At 42.5% G+C, this 22,046-nt stretch overlaps 1 long non-coding RNA gene across 3 annotated transcripts in view; it reads left to right on the forward strand.

Moving 5' to 3' along the window:
• Positions 1-22,046, forward strand: part of LOC138760476 (uncharacterized) — a 139,383-nt gene that overhangs the window by 110,029 nt on the left and 7,308 nt on the right. For 2 of the 3 annotated variants that reach the window (XR_011355638.1, XR_011355642.1), the window contains one exon: positions 1,431-2,185. The exons of the other annotated variant lie outside the window; for it this stretch is intronic. This is a non-coding gene — a long non-coding RNA (uncharacterized lncRNA). Of the gene's footprint in view, positions 1-1,430; positions 2,186-22,046 lie in introns of those variants that run through there. 3 annotated transcript variants of the gene reach the window in all.

Raw genomic sequence — 22,046 nt, forward strand, 5'->3', positions numbered from 1 at the left:
GACACGACTGTGTGGGTCTTACAGTACCTTTTGGATTATTAATGCTTCAGTGGGACTGTCTTTGAAATAAAAGGTCTTTAAGATGATTTGAGCTACGTGATATTTTAAACTACAAAGGATCCCTTTTGACAAAATCGTGTTTGGTGCTCCATGCAAAAGAGCTACTGTAGGTCATGAATTCAACCTCACTTTTATACATTGCCTTTATGCGGAGGAAGTAAAGTAGGAAAATGTACCGGTGCAAGGTTTGAATCAATCAGGGTGATGCACTGCAAGAACGCATGTATCTAAAATCATGGAAAATGACCTGGCTTATGGGGGATGTCTAATGGAACTGTTAGAATGACAGTGACAGATAAAATGGTGTTTAACTTCATATCAAATTTCCATCTTATTCATTCTATTTCTTAACAGATATTTTTTTCTGTGTTTGAGAAAGAAATAACATATGTCATTTTCTGTTCTTTTAAGTGCAACTTACAAAGAAATTTGAACTTTTACCCTAATTGAAACAAGATCGGTTATTATGGTTGGTGTCTGCTATCCTGAAAGTCTGAATGTGGGTAGCAGTTTTGAAAAAAAAATCTGGGGACGTATATTACCATTATGAATAAAAGCTGTGCAAGATTCAAACATCCCACAGAATGTTGATGCCTGCTATGCAGCAACAAATTGCAAAAAGCCACCAATGACCAGTGATTCCTTGAAATTCAGTGTCACATAACTATCTTGAACATGCGTTCAGATTAGTTAAACATTATGTGTTCGATCTTTCACTCACAAATAACTTGTTCTTGTTATCAAGTGAGCAAGCAAGTGTTGAATGATATTTTATTCAAAGGTAAGCTGAAATTAAAAACCATGTTCAATTAAATGCAAAACCAACACCAGTATCTGGTATCGAGCCAATGAGATGTTAGATGGTATCTAACAGTTATGGATGAAACCACACAAAGCAACACAACACAAAGTATTTTGATTTTTTTAATGATTGTATGAAGTACCATGGGTGATATTTTATATAATCAACTTGCACCAGTATGATTTGTTTTTCAGTTCTCGGCAGTAAAGGTGCAAAGTTCATGAAGTTAGCAAATGTCAGAATTAATGTGGACCCACAGTTTTAGGGTTAATAACTAGTTAGATTAATCCCTACTTTTGAAGTTACTCCTGAGACTAGTCCATAAAATTTTAAATACGGTCAACTGTATTAAAAGCAGCCGTGCCCATAAATATTAGTTTTAGATAAAGAAGTAGCTGCTTAAGCAGCAGGCCTGTTAAAGGAGTTTTTTTTTTAAAAACTAACTCCATCCATTATGGCAACTTGCTTGCAAAAGTCCATTTCAGTCTAATTGGAAACTGGTCCATTGCAAAATATGGAAGTGAAACATGGGAGTAATTAACAAATGCCAATTTTTTTTTTCTTTTAGAAATAGTGCCCCATCGACAGTCACCTGGATGCCACAGTTGATCCAAACCCTAAGACCAGACACACATACCTAGTGGCTGCAAGAGGTGAGAAGTTGAGACGAATCTCTCATCTTCTAATAGCTTCATATTTCTCTTTCATCTGCAAGACTATGTCAAGGCGATCATCAACTTGAGTAAATGATCACAATCACTGAAGAAATTAATTTGGAGCAACATGATCTGCTTCATCATGGAGTATTTTCCTGGACCCAACATACAAATGGCATGATGAAGAAAGCACGTCAGTGCCTCTAATTCCTCACGACTTTGCAGAGGTTTGGTATTACATCGGAAACCCTGGCAAATTTCAACAGATGGTGGAAAGTGTGCTGACCAGCTGTATCACAGTCTTGTATAGCGACACCAATACCCCTAAGCGTAAAGACCTGCAAAACCTAATGGACCCAGCCCAGGACATCACAGTTAAAACCTCCCCACATTGGAAACACCTACTGGGAATGCTGCCATTGGACAACAGCAGCAATCATCAAGGATCCACACCATGCAGCACATGCTCTGTTCTCGCTGCTACCATCAGGGAAGAGGTCTAGGTACCACAAGACTTGCACAATCAGGTTCAGGAACAGCTGCAGACTCCTCCACCATCACACTTCTCATAACAAATTCAATCCAGGACTTATTTAAAGACTTACTTCTGCATGTCATTGATTTTTTTTCTCTCTCTCTATATTGCACAGTCAGTTTGTTTAAATTTCTTTATTTGTTTTTATGTGTATGTTGAGCCAGCAATAAATGGTAATTTTGACTCACCCACAGGAAAAGGAATTTCAGGGCTGGATGTGATGTCATGTATGTACTCCGACAATAAATCTGAAATCATCTGCTGCTGGAATTAGCATTTATTTCCCATCTCTGGCATTCTGCAGATCCAATATATTGTATTTATAGAGACCCAGGAATCTAATTGTGCTTGAAAGTGCCGATAAAATGGTGCTTTGCTGAGTCGGGCATCAGGTTAGCCAAGTGCAAAACATTTGTGAAAGGACTCATTTGCTTGAATTTTTGTGCATGAGGAGCATCAATCCTAAACTTTCTTTCCTGATGATTTTTCCATCTCAAATAATTTGAAAAGTTTTGTACATCAGGGGTGAATATCGTGCACTGATTTATTAAATTGGAAGTGATCACTAGCTCAAGGAATTGCTGAAGTTGCTGTGCACTTTGGGTGTTTACAATTTTTCTTTTCAACTTTTACTTTTGATTATGAGATTCGTGGAAGCAAGTATCCTATTTCTTCAAGATTAACTCAGGTCAAAGGAGTGGACGCATAGGGAGAGATTCGGCCCTCAGTGAATCAGAAAATCCCCCTAGGACAGAAACCAAGTCAATAGCTTCCTGAAAGTGGCAAGACAGGTTGACAGTGGTGAAGACAGCATGTTTGCCGACGACGTCGGTCTGGGAAAAGAATATAAGAGTTAAGACATGCATAATGTCTTTTACAAAGCACTTATTAGACTGCACTTGGAGTATTGTGTGCAGTTCTGGTCGCTATACATTAGGAAGGATGTGATTGTACTTGAAAGAGTGCAGAGGAGATTCACTAGAATGATGCATGAATAAGAGGACTTTAATTAAGGGAAGAGATTAAATAGGCTGTGCTAATTTCCTCTGGAACACAGGATGCTGTGAAATATATGTGATTATAAGAGGCATGGATAGGGTAGATGGGGCATCAACACAAGATAATTAAAGTGATTGTAAGTGGAGTTTTAAGGAGGATCTGAGGGAATTTTCTTTAGTAGAAATTGGTTAATATCTAGAACTCGCTGCCAGAGGAAGTGGTGGAATCAGATATAGTTGCTATTTTTAAAAGGCATTTTGGCAGACACCTAAATAGTCAAGGCATGGACAGATACAGTCCGAATGCGACAATTGGAATTAGTATAGATTGGCAAAAAGGACAACGCGGCTGAAGGGCCTGTTTTTGTGCCATACAACTCTCTGCCTCTAAAACTACATTGGGGTCAGAGTGGTTTATTGAGAAATATCTAAGACTGTTTTGTGCTTGCTGGCAAAAGTGCCCAATTCACAAAATCTTTTGCACTGGGATGACTCAGCAAAGACCATTTTATACATACTTTCAGACACCTAGGAATTCCTGGGTCTCTATAAATAGTACGCTCCGGAATACCCTAGGATATTGTCCCAGAACTGCCAGAATGTCAAGGTCAGTGCGATGAAATGCCAGCAACTATGAAGCAATGCATTCAATTTACTGAATTAACCACACCCCCAATCACTGATCTAACTAATGAGCAATCCTATCTGTGGTAAGCCAGGATCGGTATATTTTATCTGTCGGGGCATACCCATTGGCCGACTGTACCTGTGGTTCCACCCTCAGACACCTAAATAACAGTGACTGTTCCACAGCCCCCTCCCCAGCTCAGGACAGTTGACCAGCATGGACATCCCTCCATTTTTTTGTGAATAAAACCCTGTCAGTTTTGCATAATTTCCAGTCTTTTGGAGTTATTGATGGAGCTTCAATTTTATTCGCAATAAATTTTGACAATGGAGCAGATTCTGAAGCCAGAGAACATGGAAATTGATGTTCAATTGCCCAAAGCCCCTATCAATTTTGAACCCTGGTTGTGCTACTTTGAGGTGTTCCTGCAGGTATCATTAGCCATCGTTCGGTCAGAGAATGACAAACTACAGGTACTGCACTCCTAGGCTGGGCCCCTGGTGTGCTCAATGAAATATCCAGAGGCGATGGACATCTTGAAAGGTCAATACCTGAGAAATGTAAATAAATTTACGCAAGACATCTCCTGCTGACCTGATAACAGTGACCTGGAAAATCAAGCGCTGAGTATCTTCAGGCCTTGCGGACCCTTGGACAGGCCTGAAAAATCAAGGCAGTGACAGCCACGGAGAACGTGGAGGACCTGATTAGAGACGCCTATGTCTCAGGCACCTGGTCCAATTACATCTGTCAGAAACTGTTAGAGCAAGGTGAGCTCAACTTGTGGAGGGTGGTTGAATTGGCAAGCACAATAGAGGTGGCTCTCCAGAATATGGGCCTACTCGGTTGACAACATGGCTGCTTTGTGGTTGCCCTGGACATCGCCAACTTGGGATGCGCTGCCACCATCACATTTCGTCAGCGATCTGACCACGGCAGCCATACTGTGCAAGTGCCAAACACCACCATTGCCGAGTCCTGTCAGCAATCCGACCATGGCCACTGTACTCCATGAGCACCCAAGTGCTATATCTGCGGCCTGGGCAAGCACCCGAGGAAATGCTGTCCAGCGAAAGATGCAGTTTGCTCCATCTGTACTATGCAAAGGTGTGTAAATCCAAACCACCCCTACCCAGCTGTGCCGTGCGATGACTATGGGAGCTTTCATCTTGGACACCGCCATCCCTGGGAACCAACAGCGTCGCATGTGAGTTGTGGGAGCAGCCATCTTTGGTGCCATCTTCGAGACCCAGCAGCACCGCATGTGAGTTGTGGGGGAAAGCCATTCTTCTAGCCCTGCAGCCTTTCTGTCTCCCATTGGCCAGAGGCCCTCGCTGAGACGCTCAACTCAAAAAGGTCACTCCTATGTACTGCCACCAATGCGACACCACATGAACAAATGTTTTCATTTTCTAGGAAGTCTGCTATAGGGGCCATACTGCCAGTATGGAGTCATAAGTCTGACCTACTGGTCAAAAGGGTGCATCTCCTCCACGCCAACCCACAATATGCCTATGTAGTGTATCTTGATGGGCACAAAAACACAATACCTGTCAGGGATCTGGTACCCTCAGGGGCTCCAGAAACCATTATTGATCATCCTGCACCCCTTTCACCTCTTCCCATGATGCACCAGGTCCATGGCATGTTATCCCAGTCCCAGTGGATGGCAAGCCAGACTTTATGCTGCACAATCACCAAGCCAACACCAATGACTACACACAGGACCCCACACAGACTGCTCAGGACCCCATCGCTGTGCTGCAGACACACCCAGTACTATGACGGTCGCAGTGGCAAATCAGACTGCCCAAGAGACTTAACTTGTATTATGTCTAATGCACTTCACCCTGCCAAACTCATTTTAAAAATAAGGGCTGAATGTGGTGAACCACTACTTTTATTTTTATCTGTCTGGGCACACCTATTGGCTGACTGTACCTATGGCTCCACTCACAGACTTCTGAATTAAGGTGACTGTTGCACAGCCCCCTCCCCATCTCAGGACAGTCGACCAGCATGGACGTCCCTCCATTCTATTATAAATAAAACCCTGTCAGTTTTACATAACTTCCAATCTTTTGGAGTTATCCAATGTTCATAGGAAAACCAATTTTATACTCCCACATGCACCTCATATTTTATACCTGCTTCCACCACCTAAACAGGTACAGGTAATTTTCATAGCATTTTTAAATTTGTCGTGAACTGGCCCAATAACATTTTAGAGGAGGAAGATTCAAATTTCCTCCATCACCCTTAGCATTATTGAACAAAGACTCAGAACATTGTAATTACAAACAGAAGGTGGACTTTCAGTCAGTGTTGTTCTTCAATGAAAGCAATCTGCTTCTGTTTCTAGAGAATTTCTTACATTTCTCAATATGTAAGAAATATTCATTGCAGTTCTGACCTTTGATTCAGCATTAACAGAAAAACAAAAACCTGCTTGGTATTTGCTCACTGATACACAATGGCTTCATGTTCAAAAGTGGCTCAAAGTGTACATCATTACATTTAAATTGTGTTTAAATTTTAACTTCAATGTTAAATTAAGAAGAATAAAGTTTCATATAAATCATTTTCCTCCATGGACTCTTCATGTTCAGTCCCTGTAACTTTTTCCAGTTCATTGGCTCCTGAGCCTCCTTCCCTTGTTTCCTTCAGGACTCTTCACATAGTCAACTTCAATCACTTGACACTTGATGGTTGTGGTTTCAGCTGCTTAGGCTCTAATGTCTGGAATTCCTTCTCCAAACTTTTTGTTTTCCTCCTTCAAGATGCTTCTGAAAACCAATGTCTTCATTTGCGCATCTGTCCTAAAATTGGATTTACCATCACGTTTTATTTAATGCGACTTCTGTGAATTTTCATTGGATATTTTACCATGCCCTGTACTTGAAAACAAATGTTATTTTTCTGGGTATCAGATATAATTTTGTGGATATTAGGTTTACCCAAATGGATTATTAACATAATTACTGAAAAATGATTGATCTTATTAGAAATGTTAATAATAAGATATGTTCAGAACTGTCTGCCACATAAATATTTCTAAAAGAAGCATGCTTTTATAACTCAAATTTCTTCCCTACTATTCACAAAACACAGGGAATATGAAGCAAGGAGTGCAAATAGGAATCTTTTCATATTTGTTAATTGTAGTCAACTCCATCCCATCATCTATTTAGCTAATTATGTACCCTATGCAATCTAACTTTAGTAATAGAATAAGTCACACTTGAGTTGAATTTGGAGACCCATTTTTTTAACAAAGGACCTAACATATTCTTCCTGATTTCAGGATGATTACACAAAATCCCTTTAGTAGTTTATCCCTGTTATAGAATCCATTGCAATTCCAATTAGTGAGCCCATGTAAAAATTTGAATAGATTAACACGCCAGCTATTTATGGTCCTATAAAAATGTATTTGTGCGTTTCCATTTATAAGTAATGGGAATCACAATATTCCATTAAGATGCAAGGCTGCCCTACATTTAACTGATCTTGGGAAATTGTTGGCAACCTAACTTCCTGCCTACCCATGCATTAAATGAAAGCGAGAGGATTAATATAGCTGGCCTTCATTTAAATCCTATTTGCTGACCATCCTGCCATTCGGAACAGGAAGTTGGCAAGAAGCAACGGAAAATCCTTTGGCATGGAGGCCTGAACTGACACATGATAGATAGCAGGATCAACACTCAAACCCTTCTCCTGTGGAACCTCGTGATCAGTGCAGAAGGCTTCTGCAGAAGAGACCCAGACACCCTTTCAGGCTGAATCCTTTTCTCCACTTCCTCTGCTTGATGAGGATGCCTATGCAAGGCTGGGACCTTAAATTTGTAATCCAAATCTCTGTGGCTGTGCAACTAACTGAGTTAAGGTTAAGCATGCTCATAACACAGCAGTTTCAGGATTGTCCAGATAATTTTGGTCTAGCTGTGGACCACAGATACAGAGTTTAAATGTCTCCATGGATGCTGAGGAACTTAAAACAAATAATTATAATTATGGAATATGTGGGAAAACTGGTCTTAGTAATGAAAAGCACAAAACTTTTGGATTTTGGAAAGTTTCATCTGGCTCACTAATATACTTCAGGGAAAAAATGTATCCTTGTCCCTTCTGTGCTGTGATTCAAGACCCACATGCTGGTTAATTCTTATCTTTCTCTTTCATTCAAATTAGTGATTGGTAATGAATGCTGGCCTTGCCAACATTGCTATGAAACAATAAAGTCAAATAAATCATTTCAACTCATTGCTCGGATGATTGCAGTACCTGTTTCCTAGGGCAGGATCAGAAAACGCCAGAAGACATTGTACAAAGTTAAGGGAAGGAAGTTAAGAGCAGACATCAGGGATAAATTTTTTAAACAGAGAATTGTGGGTGCCTGGAATGCCTTGCCAGGGTTGGTGGTGGAAGCTGAAACATTGGGGGCATTTCAGAGACTCTTAGACACATTAATGAAAGAAAAATAGAGGGTTATGGGGTAGTAACTTTTTTTAAGGAAAGAATATATGCGTCAGAATAACATTGAGGTCCAAAGGGCCTATACTGTGCTGTATTGTCCTATGTACAATTCAAATTTCACTTAATTACTTCATTATCAGAAAAGAACAGAACATCTTAATTAAAAATTTGAAATTTCAATATAGATGTTTACCTTTTGGTGCTGTTAATGAGACTCCCTTAAGATATGGAAAATAATTCAGAGCATCTTAGTTAATATTTTAACCCAAGGATTCCTTGACCTACAATAATAACCATCCCTCTGGGGCAAGAATGTGCAGACAAACTTGTTTGTGAAAGCCAGTGGAATATACTGCTGATTTCACTGGTCTCGGATGGGAAATCCAAGGCATGTGTTTTAATGTTTAGGAATGCATGAATTTCAAAATAGCTTGATTAAATCTTTGGAAATCGGCAGCGCATTGGGAAGCCTGTTCCAATCTCCTCATTTAATTGCACAGCATTAAGTTATGTGTGATTAACTCCCTCGGGAGAGGCAGGTTGTCAATTCCAATGTGTTAATTGCTGGAATAAAGCAATACTAACATGGGTTTCCTATTTAATTGGAGGACCGTGGGTTTTTGAGGTTTCCTGGAACTCATCACTGAAATCAAGGCAACGTTTAATGAGATCATTGACTTGGCAGGGAACTATGCTAACAAGTGGTGAAGATTCCGAGTAACGTTCAACATCCAAACAAAGCTCGGTCTGTTCTACTTGTTGTGAGATGATACTGACAACTTTGAAGGATTTTAAGTCTGATCATGACTTTGAACTTCTGATTTATGTGTTAGCTCTGGTGGCTGCTATTGTACTTTATTTTGGATGTCAGATAAGGACCAAATTGATCTCTATCAGTAGAGGAGGCCAACAGCAGTACCAGGACCAACAGGAGATACATGAGCAGCAATGACACAGGGAGTCAGCATCGATTCAGTGCACCAAAGAGTCTATTTCTGTGCAGTATGACTCTATGCCCTGCAGAGAAGGGATACAGACTTACTGTAAAACCAGTGATGAACCCAACAATGAAATATGACAACAATGCCAATAAAAGGCAAATGATGCCTTGATTGTCAAGCAGCAGATTGATCATTCACTTCAGGCACCTGGTCAGATTCCAAGGTTACATCAGCCTAGATTTCCAGAATATCAATAATATGTTGGATTCTTCACATTATTGTCTGACAGATGCCATAAAATTCAGAGAATAGCAGTAGAGGGGTATTTTTCTCATTGGAGGTCTGTGACCAGAGGGGTTTTATGCAGGGATTAATTGTTTGTAATTTACATGAATGATTTGCATGAAAATATCAGATTAATAAATTTTATGATAACACAAGCATTGATGGAGTTGTGAATAGCTTAGAAGATTATCAATGATACGGCACAAATTAGATCAGATGATAATATGGGTGGAGAAATGGCAGAAGGGGTTTAATCAAGTGTGAAGTGATGCATGGTTTGAAGATCATGTGCATGTGGATAGGGCAGTAAAGAATACTTGCCATCATTGGTTGGAGTACTGAGTATAAAATTGCTTTGTTCGCCTTCTAAGATTTTGATTAGGCCACATTTGGAATATAGTGTATTATTTTTAAAATTTATACATACATACAGAACAGAAACAGGCCATTTCAGCCCACGAGTCTATGCCGCAGAATTTACAAGTTTTGAATGCTGGGAGGAAACAGGAGCCCCCAGGGAAAACCCATGCAGACATGGGAAGAATGCACAGACAGCGCAGGATTCGAATCCTGGTCCTGATTGCCGGCGCAGTAAAGGTGTTGCAATAACTGCTACTCCAACTTTGTCACCACATTGCAGGAATAATATGAAGGCTTTGAAGAAGTGGCTCACCAGGAGAGTGAGTGGATGGAAAGTATTAGCTCAAGGAGAGGTTGAACAAACTTGGGTTGGTTCCTCTGGAGGGTCAGAGGCTGAGGGGAAAGTTTCCAAACGTATTGCACGATAATGATGTGAACTGATGACAGTCTGAGATAGGGTAGACAGTTCATCTTTTTCCCAGTTTGGAAATATCAGATACTAGAAGGCAGAGATTTAAGGTGAGAATGGGAAGGTTTAAAGGAGAATTGCAAAACAAGTTATTTTACGCAGAAATGATACGTCTCTGGAATTTGCTGCCTGGGGAAGTGGTAGAAGCAAATATGATAGCATATTCACAGGCACAATGACAGGCAAGGAAACAAAATATATAGACAGTGTGCACGCCGATGGTATGAATTAGATTGGCATCATGACTGGTGCAGACGCAGTGGACTGAAGGGCCTGTTCCTGTGTTACACATGTGTTCTTCTACTTACAATTGGGTTATGTTCCAATAAACCCATTGTAAGTGGAAAAATCGGAAGTCGAAAAAGAATACTGCACCTATTGAATATCATAGCTTAGCCTACCTTAAATGTGCTTAGTCCACTTAACATAGCCTACAGCTGGGCAAATGTATCTAAAACAAAGCCTATTTTATTATTAAATGTTGAATACCTTTTATTCCACACTGAAAAAATCAAATTTTTAATCATAAAATATAGCACCAGCCAAAATTTCCATCAGCTATTGTGCGATAATCAATAAGGGGCAGTCACACTAGCGCCACCATGCAACTTTCGTAAGTAGAGGAGCACCTGTACTGACTGCAGTTCATGTTCTACACAGAAATGCTTGGACCTGCAAGAACATGGAGTATCTTCATGTTTCAGTGCAGGAAACCAACAAACCAGCTCTCTCATGCATGGTTCCTGAGATGCTCCTGATTCCCAAAGGTTTACCAATCCACCAATCTGGCATCCACTCTCAAAATAAAATTCCCACAGTCTGAGCTACCAAACTTATTCAGTGCAGAGCAGCTCCACAAACAGTTAAGTGAGTATTTTACGACAAACTTTTGGCAGGTACCAACCATAAAAGTTGGAAATGTGTTGAAAAGAAATATTTGTACATGTCAAAATTACAACAGTAGCGTATTATTCCAGTTTATACCAGTGAGCATATCCTTTCACAACTCAAAATCATGAAACTTCCTAAACACATGATGCAGTCACGTGTGTCTTCAACAAAAAGCAAGCAATTGCTTAGATCCTGCTCTGACTAAGGAGATTCTTTAAATGTTTGGAGCCTTTGAGAGCTCTTCATTTGGGACACAAGACAGCTTGTGGAGAACTTGATATGCAGTATCAATGACTCTAAAGACTGAGTGACGAACTATAGGTTTTATGGTGTGCTGTTAGCCAGAATCAGATACACACGAGGTAAAGACTGTACAACAGGCTTTAATCCACAAAGACTTCCACAGAGCCAGGCTGGCTGTAGCTGCAGTAATGCTGAGTGAGCTTCGGGAGGCCGACACAGGCTTATATCCCGGAGGGTGATTGACACCCGACCGGGTGGGGCTTGATCCCTTCAGGCCGACTGATTGACAGCCGGCCAGGTGTTGTCCTGTCCCCTTACACTCCTGCAGGTACAGAGGTTGCCCCCTGCAGTAGGCTGGCGGTACACTCCTGCAGGTACAGGTGTTGCGCCCTTCAGTAGGCCGGTGGTGTACCACCACAGGTTTTAATACACATTAGATTTCGGCTGGCTCAACTCCATGTGCTCGAATGAATGGAAGGGGTCAGGGAGATCGACCTTATGGCCAGGTTGCAAGAGGAGGGCTTACATGGGGTTGAGTCATCAGTGGGCAGGCCAGCCACTTATGTATAGAGCAGCAGCAGTCTATATATCATACATATCACTACAGTACTAACACGCATTGGGATGCACAATGAAAGAGAAATGGAAGTGCTTTGAGCTGAATAATCCAATAGTAGCACAGCTAATTTTATTAACACTAGAAACTTGATCAAGGTGAGATCAGAATAGAACAAACTTATGTGCTGGACCATGTTGAGATTACAAGACGAAGAGCTGGATCTTCTTCAAAACTTGGATTGATAAGTCCCCAGGACACGGCAACATAGTCCCCAGGACATGATAATATATACCCCAGGTTGCTATGGGAATAGAGGGAAGAGATCGCTGGGTGTTGGCAATGATCTTTGCATCCTCCTTGGACACAGGGGAGGTTCCAGAGGATTGAAGAATGACAAATGTGGCCCCCTTGTCTACAAAAGTTAATAGGGAGAATCCTGGAAATTATAGACCAATGAGTCTTACATCAGCGGTGGGCAAACTATTGGAGAGGTTTCTTAAGGACAAGATTTACGAGCATTTAGAGAAGTACTGTTTTCTCAGGGATAGTCAGCATACCTTTGTGAGGGGAAGGTCATGCCTCACAAGCCTAATTAAGTTTTTTGAAGAAGTAACAAAAGTAATTGATGAAGATATTGAGGTAGATATGATTTATATGGATTTTAGTAGATATTTTACAAGATCCCATATGGGGGACTCATTCAGAAAGTCATGAAGCATGGGATCTATGGAACCTTGGTTGTGTGGATTCAGAATTAGCTTGTCGAAAGAAGTGAGTAGTAATAGGGCAGAAAGTATTGCAACTGGAGCTCAGTGAATAGTAGCGTTCTGAAGGGATCCGTTTTGGGACCTCTGCATCTTGTGATTATTGCATAAATGATCTGGATGAAGAAGTAGAAGAATTGCTCAATATGTTTGTGGATGATACGAAAGTTGGAGTTGTAGTGGATAGTGTTGAAGGCTGTTGAAATTACAACAGGATATACCCAGGGTGCAGAGTTGGACAGAGAAGTGGAAGATCAATCTGGATAAGTGCAAGGTGATACATTTTAGAAAGTTCAACTTGAATGCAGAGTACATGGTTATTTGTTGGATATTTAACAGTATGGAAGAACAAGGGGACCTTGGGGCCCAAAACCATAGATCTCTAAAGAATGCCACATAGATTGAAATAATAGTTAAATTTTAGTTATTTTTAGACATACAGCATGGTAAGAGGCCCTTTTGGCCCATGAGCCAATGCCACCCAACTGCACCTAATTGACCAACAACCTCAGTATGTTTTGAACAGTAAGAAGCTGTAAAAAAGCCCTTTGATATTGCTTCTCAGCCTTTTGGCTAAGATTAAGTGTAGTACCCTTTGCTATGTTGGCCTTCATTAGTCAGGAGTTGTGAGGTAATGTTGCAGCTCTATAAAACTCTGGTGAGACCACACTTGGAATATTGTAAACAATTCTGGTTACCTAATTCCTGGAAGAATGTAGAAACAGAAGAGATTTAGAATGTTGCCTGGTTTGGAAAATATGTAGTATAAGGCAAGGTTAGCAGAGCTAAAAGTTTTCTCTTTGGATCAAAGAAGGACGAGAAGTGACTTAATAGAGGTCTACAAGATTATGAGAAGAATAGCACTTTTTTTCTAGGGTGGGGGTAGCAAACACCAGCAGACATCGTGAATATAAAGTGAATGGAGGAAAGTTTAGGAGAGACATCAGGGTAAGTTTTTTACACAAAGAGTTGTGGGTGCCTGGAATACATTGCCAGGAGAAGTGGTGGAGGCTAGAACAATAAGGGCAATTATGTGACTCTTAGACAGGCATAGGGATGAGATGAAAGAAATATAGAGGGAGGGTTTAGATTTTTTTTGGGTACGTGTATGTAGGTTGACAAAACATTGTGGGCTAAAGCGCCCGTACTATGCTGTGATCTTCTATGATTTGTTCTATGTTTTTCAGATTTATTTAATTACCTTAAGTTTTAGAGCTTCCCTGGTCAGATTCATTTATGCTTTTGGAAAAATATTCAAGGCATCCAGATATTAATATAAAGCAATGTGGCACCTTAAGGTCAGAGCTACAAGCAAAAGTCTAACTCAAGTTGTGGTCAGCAAAAAACTGCTATAATCAGTTTTACAGGCAAGTTTTATGTCACTTCTGGTTTGGCCATCTTGAAACCAGAAGTGACATCATGACACTCCCGACTCATTCCCCAGTCTGCTGACTTCATCCCCGAGATGAAGAGGGTCCAGTGCCATCTTAGCGCAGAGCCTCAGAACACGTTGTCAGCCAGAATTGTGGGAGTAATTCGAGCATGAAATCCCACCCTTCGGCTGCTGTTACAGTGCCCACCCACCCACGGAATTGTCACTTGGTGCAATAGTCTGAGTCTTGGGTTGTTTGGGGGGATGACCTCAGTGATGCAGAGTTGGAAACAGCACTGGCTCAGCTGTGTCCACGTGGGCGGTTTTGAGTTGGTCCCTCGTATAAAGTTCATGTTTGTTCCCAATGTCCAAGAGCAAGGTGGATCTGTTATTCTTCAGCACTTTGTACGGACGATGCAACGAATTTGTAGCTGTGTCAGTTGCATTCGCTGAGTAGAGGCCCACCGGTACATGCGTAGGTGCTGAGCCATGTCTTGTGGCTGGAATTAGGGCCAACACCCCTAGTCGCTGGCGTAAACACTGAAGCTCGTTCGATGCTGAGGAGTTGATATTGGTGGGTGATGGTGGAATGTCGGCTAACACCAACAGGGGCGAGCCGTAAACCAGCTCAGCTGACAAAGCTTCCAAGTCCTCTTTTGGAGCGGTCCATATCCCCAGCATCACCTGGCGTAGTGCGTCCAGCCACTGCAGTCCTGTGAGTTGTGCACACAGGGCCTGTTTCAGGTGTCTGTGAAAACGATCCACTAGTCTGTTAATTGCGAGGGGTAGGCCATGGTGAAATGGAGTCGAGTGCCGCAGAGGAGTGACAAGGGATCCCACAGTTCCGAAGTAAACTGTGCGCCTCTGTCAGAGGTAATATGCACTGGTACCTCAAACCGTGCTACCCAGGTAGATAGGAAAGTCCTGGAGCACGTTTCAGTTGTTATATCGACCATGGGTGCAGCTTCTGGCCAGGAGGTGAATCGATTGTTCATGGTGAGGATGTATCTGTGGTCACGATATGGCATAGATCCAATGATATCAATATGTATGAGTTGGAACCTGTGGGTGGTTGGGAGAAAGTCCTGCACCTGCAACCTTTGGTGTGTTTGTGGACCTTGGCCATTTGACAAGACAGACAGGTCTTTTCCCACTGGGAGACTTGATTTTTTAAACCTATGCCAGACATAATTAGATTCCATAAGTTTGATTGTCGTCCATATTGACGAGTGCCTGTGTACCTGGTCAAAAAGTCTTTTGCGCCATGCTGTTGGTGCTACGTGCCGGGCTTTACCTGTGGAAACATTGCAGAGCAGTGTGGTTCTCTCTGGGCCCATTTTGATTTCTTGCAACTGGAGTCCTGTAATTGCAGTCTGGAAAGCTTGCACCTCTGCATCCTCCTGCTGGGCCGTGGCCAATCCTTTCAAGTTCGGGTCCCCAGTGATGGAGCTGATCTCAAGTCTGGAGAGGCATTCTGCAATGATATTGTCTTTCCCTGACACGTCGGACGTTGGAGGTGAATTCTGAAATGAAAGACAGATGTCGTTGTTGTCTCGCCGTCCATGGGTCCGAGATTTTCAATGGGGTGAAGGTGAGGGGTGAATGCAATGAACTGCTGTACCTCTAGGAAATTTCAGAAGTGTTTCATGGTCATGTTTCCAATCGAAGGGGCTGTATTTAAGTTCTGGGGGCCATAAATGGCGGTTGAAAAAGGCGAGTGGTTGCCAGTGGCCGTTAACTCGCTGTTCCAGGACTGCTCCTACTTCCGTGTTGGAGGCGTTTGATGTCAGTGCCAACGGGGCATCCATGCAAGGGTATGCTAACATGGTTGCCTTAGCTAACACCTCCTTAGCTTCTTGGAATGCTGTCTCAGCCTTGGGTGTCCAAGTCAACAGCTTTTGTTTGCCCATCAAGAGGTGGAAAAGTGGGTGTAATATCTTGGCAGCTGCAGGAACAAAACGGTGGTAGAAGTTCACCATTCCCAAAAACTCTTGCAAACCTTTGATGGTGGAGGGCCATGGGAAGTTCTGGGTGGCTGTCACTTTAGTTGGCAATGGGGTTGCTCTGGCGGATGTGACTCTGTGCCCGAGAAAGTCAATAGTGTCCTTACCGAATTCACATTTGGCCGAGTTGAAGTTAAGGCTGAAATCCTGAAGCTTCCTGAATTAGAGTCTGAGGTGCTGGCCATGCTCTTCCTCCATAGTGCTGGCCACTAGGATATTGTAGACGAAAACGATGGGGAGGTCTCTGGATCCATTAGGCGTTGGAAAGTTTTTACCACATTTTCAAACCAAATGGCATCCTCAGGAATTCAAAAATTCTGAATGGGGTTAAATGGCTGTTTTTGGCACATCATCTGGGTGTACGGGGATCTGGTGGTAGCCTTTCATGAGGTCTACTTTGGAAAAGAGATATTTCCCATCCAGTTTGCAGTGAAATCCTGAATATGCGCCAACGGGTAGCGATCTGGTACTGTCGCACTGTTCAGCCTCTGGTAGTCGTTGCATGGATGCCAACTCCCACTTGCTTTAGGGACCATAAGTATGGGAGATGACCAGGGGCTGTCGGGACACCTGATGATGCCCAGATCCTCCATGATTTGAAAATTTGTCTTTAGCCTGTTGTAGATGGTTGGGGGGGATGTCTCCTCACGTTGGCATGGATGGGCAGTCCCTCGGTCATCATGTAATGTTGGAAATTGTGTGGTGGGGCGTTTAAATAAAAATCCAGTGTGAGGATTTCAGGAAATTCAGTTAGGATTTTCACAAATTTGTCTGTAGCTAGGGTTTGTAAGTGCAGGGCTGGCCATGTACTAGACGAGAGTGGGCAGGTCTGGAAAGTGGAGGCATGAATTAACAGGAGGCTGCGCACATGAACCATAGGTTATTAGCCCTCAGGAAATCTGCCCCTAGGATCGGTTGGTGTACGGCTGCGATAGATAAATTCCAAGTCTTCCAGTAACAAACGGACTGACCTGGTGCCATAGTTGGGTATAGGTGTTCCATTTGCTGTGAGTAGGTTGAATTGTTTGGCCTGTGTTTCCCATTCAAAGACTTTTGGTGGCAGGATGCTGCGATTGGCTCCCATGTCAACCAAAAATCTTTGTCTGGAGATCCAGTCAATGGCACAGAAGAGGCCTGTGTATTCACCGACTGCTGCGGCCATCACTGGCAGCTGGTGGTGATGTTTCCCTGGTTGTCGGCCGAGTAGGTACATGGTGGGATGTAACAGCGGGTGTTCCGGCCCCACCTTCTGTGGTAGAAACACCATCCATCTCTTTGCTGGCCTTTGGGTCCCCCTGCCTGTCTGGGGTGGTGGGCAATTGCCGAGGTGGACAAGGTAGTTGCCCTGTTGGTTGTGGCTACCTGTTGGACTGTCAGGACAGAGGTCTTGGGAACTCTATATAGTCTGTCTGCCTCGGCTGCTACCGCGTGAGAGTCAGAAAAATCCACGTCAGACAGGAACAAGGTGATATCGTGGAGAAGCCACTGTAAAAAGGTGGCTTTGAACATCAGGCACTTGGAGTGTCCATCAGCTAGTGCTTGCATTTCAGTAATTAGCTTGTAGGGGGACCTGTCCCCAAGTTCATCTAGGTTGAGGAGGTGTATTCCTCTTTTCAGCTTGGTCATGGATAAAGTTTGTAGGAGGTGGGTCTTGAACACCTTGTATTGACCTTCTGCTGGAGAGTCGCTCAGGAAAAGTTCAACTTTAGTGGCCAACTCCTCGTCTAGCGACGAAACGACTTACCATAACTTTGTCGCTTTGCTGGTAATATTGCGGAGGTGAAATTGTGCCTCTGCCTGGATGAATCACATGGTATGTGTGGCCAGAACACTGGCAACTTAATGGCAACAGCACTCAGAGCTGGTTCATCTGCCATTGTGTAGGGTTCAGAGACACCTGAACCATCAGGATCACCAATGTAGTGCCTTAAGGGCAGAGCTACAAGCAAAACATCTGGCTCATGTGGTCAGAAAAAAACTGCTTTAATCATTTTTACAGACAACATTTATGTCACTTCTGGTTCAGCCATTCTGAAACCAGAAGTGACGTCACCATGCTGCTGCCACATTTCCCAGTCTGCTGACTTCGTCCCCAGGACGAAGGGGATCCAGCGTCATCTTAAGGCAGACCCCCGGAATGCGTGGTTGGCCAGAATCATGGGGCGATTCAAGCATGAAGTCCTGCCCCTCGACTGCCGCTACATCCACCCTACTAAACCATGATGATAAGCTTGGTTTTGTGGGTAGACTTTTACCTTCTCAGAACATGGAGGCATCCGTAAAACAAGATACACTGAAAGCACTCCATCCTATCAAGTTTTTTTATTTAGCTCTGAACTCGAGGATCAAGCTTCATCTTCGATATGTCATCTCCAATACTGGAGTTGTAATTTAGTTTATGCAGATGCCAGTACACCTTCTCAAATAAAATGGCTAAGAAGCTGGAAAAGTTATATTAAGGCAATCTGCATTAAAAAGCTGCAGAAGTAACTGCACTTTGCTCTCATGTATCATCCTTCTCCTTGCATATCAACAGCTCAAAATCTAAGCACAAACTTGGAACTTCAAGAAACCTAAAGGAGTAACCGTTATATCAAGTTAAAAAGAGATTGTAATGCACGTCGAAAGAACCAAAGACTTGTTGATCCAAACCAAGGTTTTTATTAACTAAAAGACTGGAGCATATCACAAGTAGGTCGACCAGTCCAGAATGACCTGGTCTGGCTACGAGCAATCCTTTAAGACCTGCCAGTAGGTGTGGCTACACTCTCAGCCAATCACAGTCATCCTACACTACAATCTGTACATATACACATTGGTGGTAGAATCTGTACTATCACATTCACCCCTTCTTTGAGGCTGTACCGGTCAGGGGGCCTGACCATCCTGCGTGACCACCATGGCACTGGGATTTGGGTCAGTGGAGTCGTGTCGCCGGCAGGCCCATAGTGTGTGGCCACTGCTTCGCTCAATTCCCCAATGGCATTGTCGACAGTCTGGCCTGAGCTGGTGGGGTGGTGCTGGTCCCTCTGTTCAAGCACATGACCTGGGGTAGAAGGTATAGAGGGAGGTTGGTTAAAGGCACTGTTGCGCCTGATTCGGCTTGGGCTAGGTCCCTTACCGAGACTGTCCTCCTGCCCATCTGGGTACTCAACGTAGGCATAATGCGGGTTCGCATGGAGCAGAGTCACGCGGACAACTAAGGGGTCATTCTTTGAGTACCGGACATGTCGTCGTAAGAGGATCAGACCAGGAACCGTGAGCCACGCTGGTATGGTCGTACCCAATTCAGATTTCCTCGGGAAAGAGAACATCCTTTCATGGGGGGTGGCATTGGTCGTGGTGCATAGGAGGGAGCGGATGGAGTGTTAGGCACTAGTGAGCACGTCCTGCCAGCGAGAGGTGGGGAGATCTTTGGACTGGAGGGCAAGCGTAACCGCTTTCCAGATGGTGGTATTCTCTCTTTCGATGCCCATTACCGTGGGTTATAGCTGGTGGTCCTGCTTGAAGCAATATCGTGCTCCAGAAGGTACTGCTGCAGCTCTGCAGTCATAAATGAGGATCCCTGTCACTGTGGATGTAACTGGAATACGCAAAGATGGCGAAGATGCTGTGCAGAGCCTCTATAACTGAGGAGGCAGTCATATCTGAGCAGGGCACAGTGAACGGGAAGCAGAAGTACTCATCGATGGCCGTAAGGATGTAGGTGTTACGGTTGGTCGACGGTAGGGGCCCCTTGAAGTCTACACTGAGACGCTCAAAGGGGCAGGTGGCTTTGATGACGTGGGTGTTCTCTGGACGGAGGAAGTGGGGCTTGCACTCAGCACTCACCGGGCAGGCTCGGGTCATGGAGCGAATCTCCTCGACTCTGTTGGGCAGGTTGCGAGCTTTGACAAAGTGCGCAAACCTAGTGACCCCTGGATGACAGAGCTCCTCGTGGAGTTTCTGCAGTCTGTCCAGTTGTATGCTGGTGCAAGTCCCCCTGGAGAGCGTATCTGGCGGGTCACTGATTTTACCTGGCCGATCACGAATGACAAAATTGCCAGGTGGAGAGATACGCTGTTTACCAATATGCCATAGGAAAAACCTTAACAGCAAATCTTCCAAAGGTGAATGCCTGGACATGGAAAATATATTTCCCACTAGGTCAATGGAGTTTATGTAAGATGTATCCATAACTAGATCACAGATTTAGTTACTGATGTTAGAATTTGTTTTGATGGAATTCCTTTCAAAATAATAATGTGATGTGGCATGAAATAATTGGTTGAAAATTACAAGCTGGCTGGTTTTTAGGTCTTAGGGGCTCATTGGCCACACAAGAAATCAAGGGTGTATGACACGCTTCTCTTCATTGGATAAGGGCATTGAGTAAAAGAGTTGGAATATCATGTTTACAGCTGCATAAGATGTGGGTGCGACCATCTCTGGATTATTATGTGTAGATTTGGTTGTTTACCTGGAAGGAATGATGTGATTAAGCAAATTAAGGTGCGGAAAAGATTTGCAAGGACATTGTGCACTGGAGGACTTGAGTTTTAAATGTAACGTTAAAGGTTCCATTATTGTCATGTAATACTACATTTAGAATGTAACAAACATGAAATTCTTTAACTTTTGTCTACCATAAGGCAGACAGAGAATCGCCACTTTGTCCAGCACCCCTCACAGAAACCTACAGCACCTGGTGTTCCTGGGTGGTCTCCCCTCCAAATACTGACCAGTCCTGTGCCTGTTTAGCTTCTGAGATCAGACTATCTCAGGCATATTCAGGGAGATATAGGATGGGCTGCACTGTTTTCTCTGGAGTGAAGGAGGTAAACTTATAGAGGTTTATAAAGTCATAAGGGGCATTTAAAAGGTGGATGGGCAAAGACTTTTTCCGATGGTAGGGATCCTAAAACTAGAGGGCATAGATTTATGGTGATAAGGGAAGTATTTAAAGGGGATCTGTGGAGGAGAGTGATGAGAATAGGTGAGGGCCTGGGTGGGGGTCAGTTAGAAAGGGGACAAAAATGGGAGGGAGGATAGGGAATATTAATCCCCAGGATTTTATTTATAAATGAAATTCTAAATTGTTACTTGGAAGTAGGGAATTATCTATTTTGAAACATTTAATTGAGTTGAGGAATAATATTGATAATAAAATTGGTACAAAAGGTTTAATATCTAGGAAAATGCCCTATGTTAAATGTATTCCTTTTTCAATTGATAACCAATTCTTAAGGATTTGGAGACAGAAGGGTATGAAGGGGATTAAAGATTAAAGATTAAAGATTAAAGATTGTTTTGAGATGGTAGATGTATAATATTTGAAAGAATGAGGGAAAATTTAATGTACCTCATAATACTTTATTTTGTTATTATCAAGTTAAAGCTTTTTTATCTGGCAAAATAGGTCCTACTTTGATGTTACCTTATCAAAGCAAATTAGAATTACTTATTTGTAACACTACTGCAAATAAATTTATTTCAGTAATGTATAACTTAGTTCAAACTAATATCCCCAAAATTGGGGTGCATAAATCAAGATTAAGATGGGAAATCGATTTAAATACACAAATAAGTGAAAAAGATTGGATGGAGTTATGTAAGAACAATATGACTAAACATAAATGTAATATAGGTTAGTTCAATATAATTTTATATCAATTATTTTTGACTCCACAATAATTAAATAGATTAAATCCTGCCATATCAGATTTATATTTTATATGTAGATATGAGATTGGAACTTTTTTATATTCAACTTGGCAATGTCCTAAAGTTAGACAATTTTGGTTAAGGGTAGGTAATTTTTTGGAACGAATTAAGGCGATCAAATTCTCATAGGATCCCATGTTATTTATATTGAGTAATATTAAGGCTATAAGGTAAAAATTAAAATTAAATATTTATCAAATTGAATTTGTGCTATTTGCTTTAGCAATTTCTAGGAAATGTATAGCAATATCGTGGAAGTCAGAAATAGATTTAGGCATGGAAAGATGGCATGCGGAAC

Source organism: Narcine bancroftii, chromosome 4, assembly GCF_036971445.1.
Source record: "Narcine bancroftii isolate sNarBan1 chromosome 4, sNarBan1.hap1, whole genome shotgun sequence".
In the NCBI taxonomy this organism is placed as follows: Eukaryota; Metazoa; Chordata; class Chondrichthyes; order Torpediniformes; family Narcinidae; genus Narcine; species Narcine bancroftii.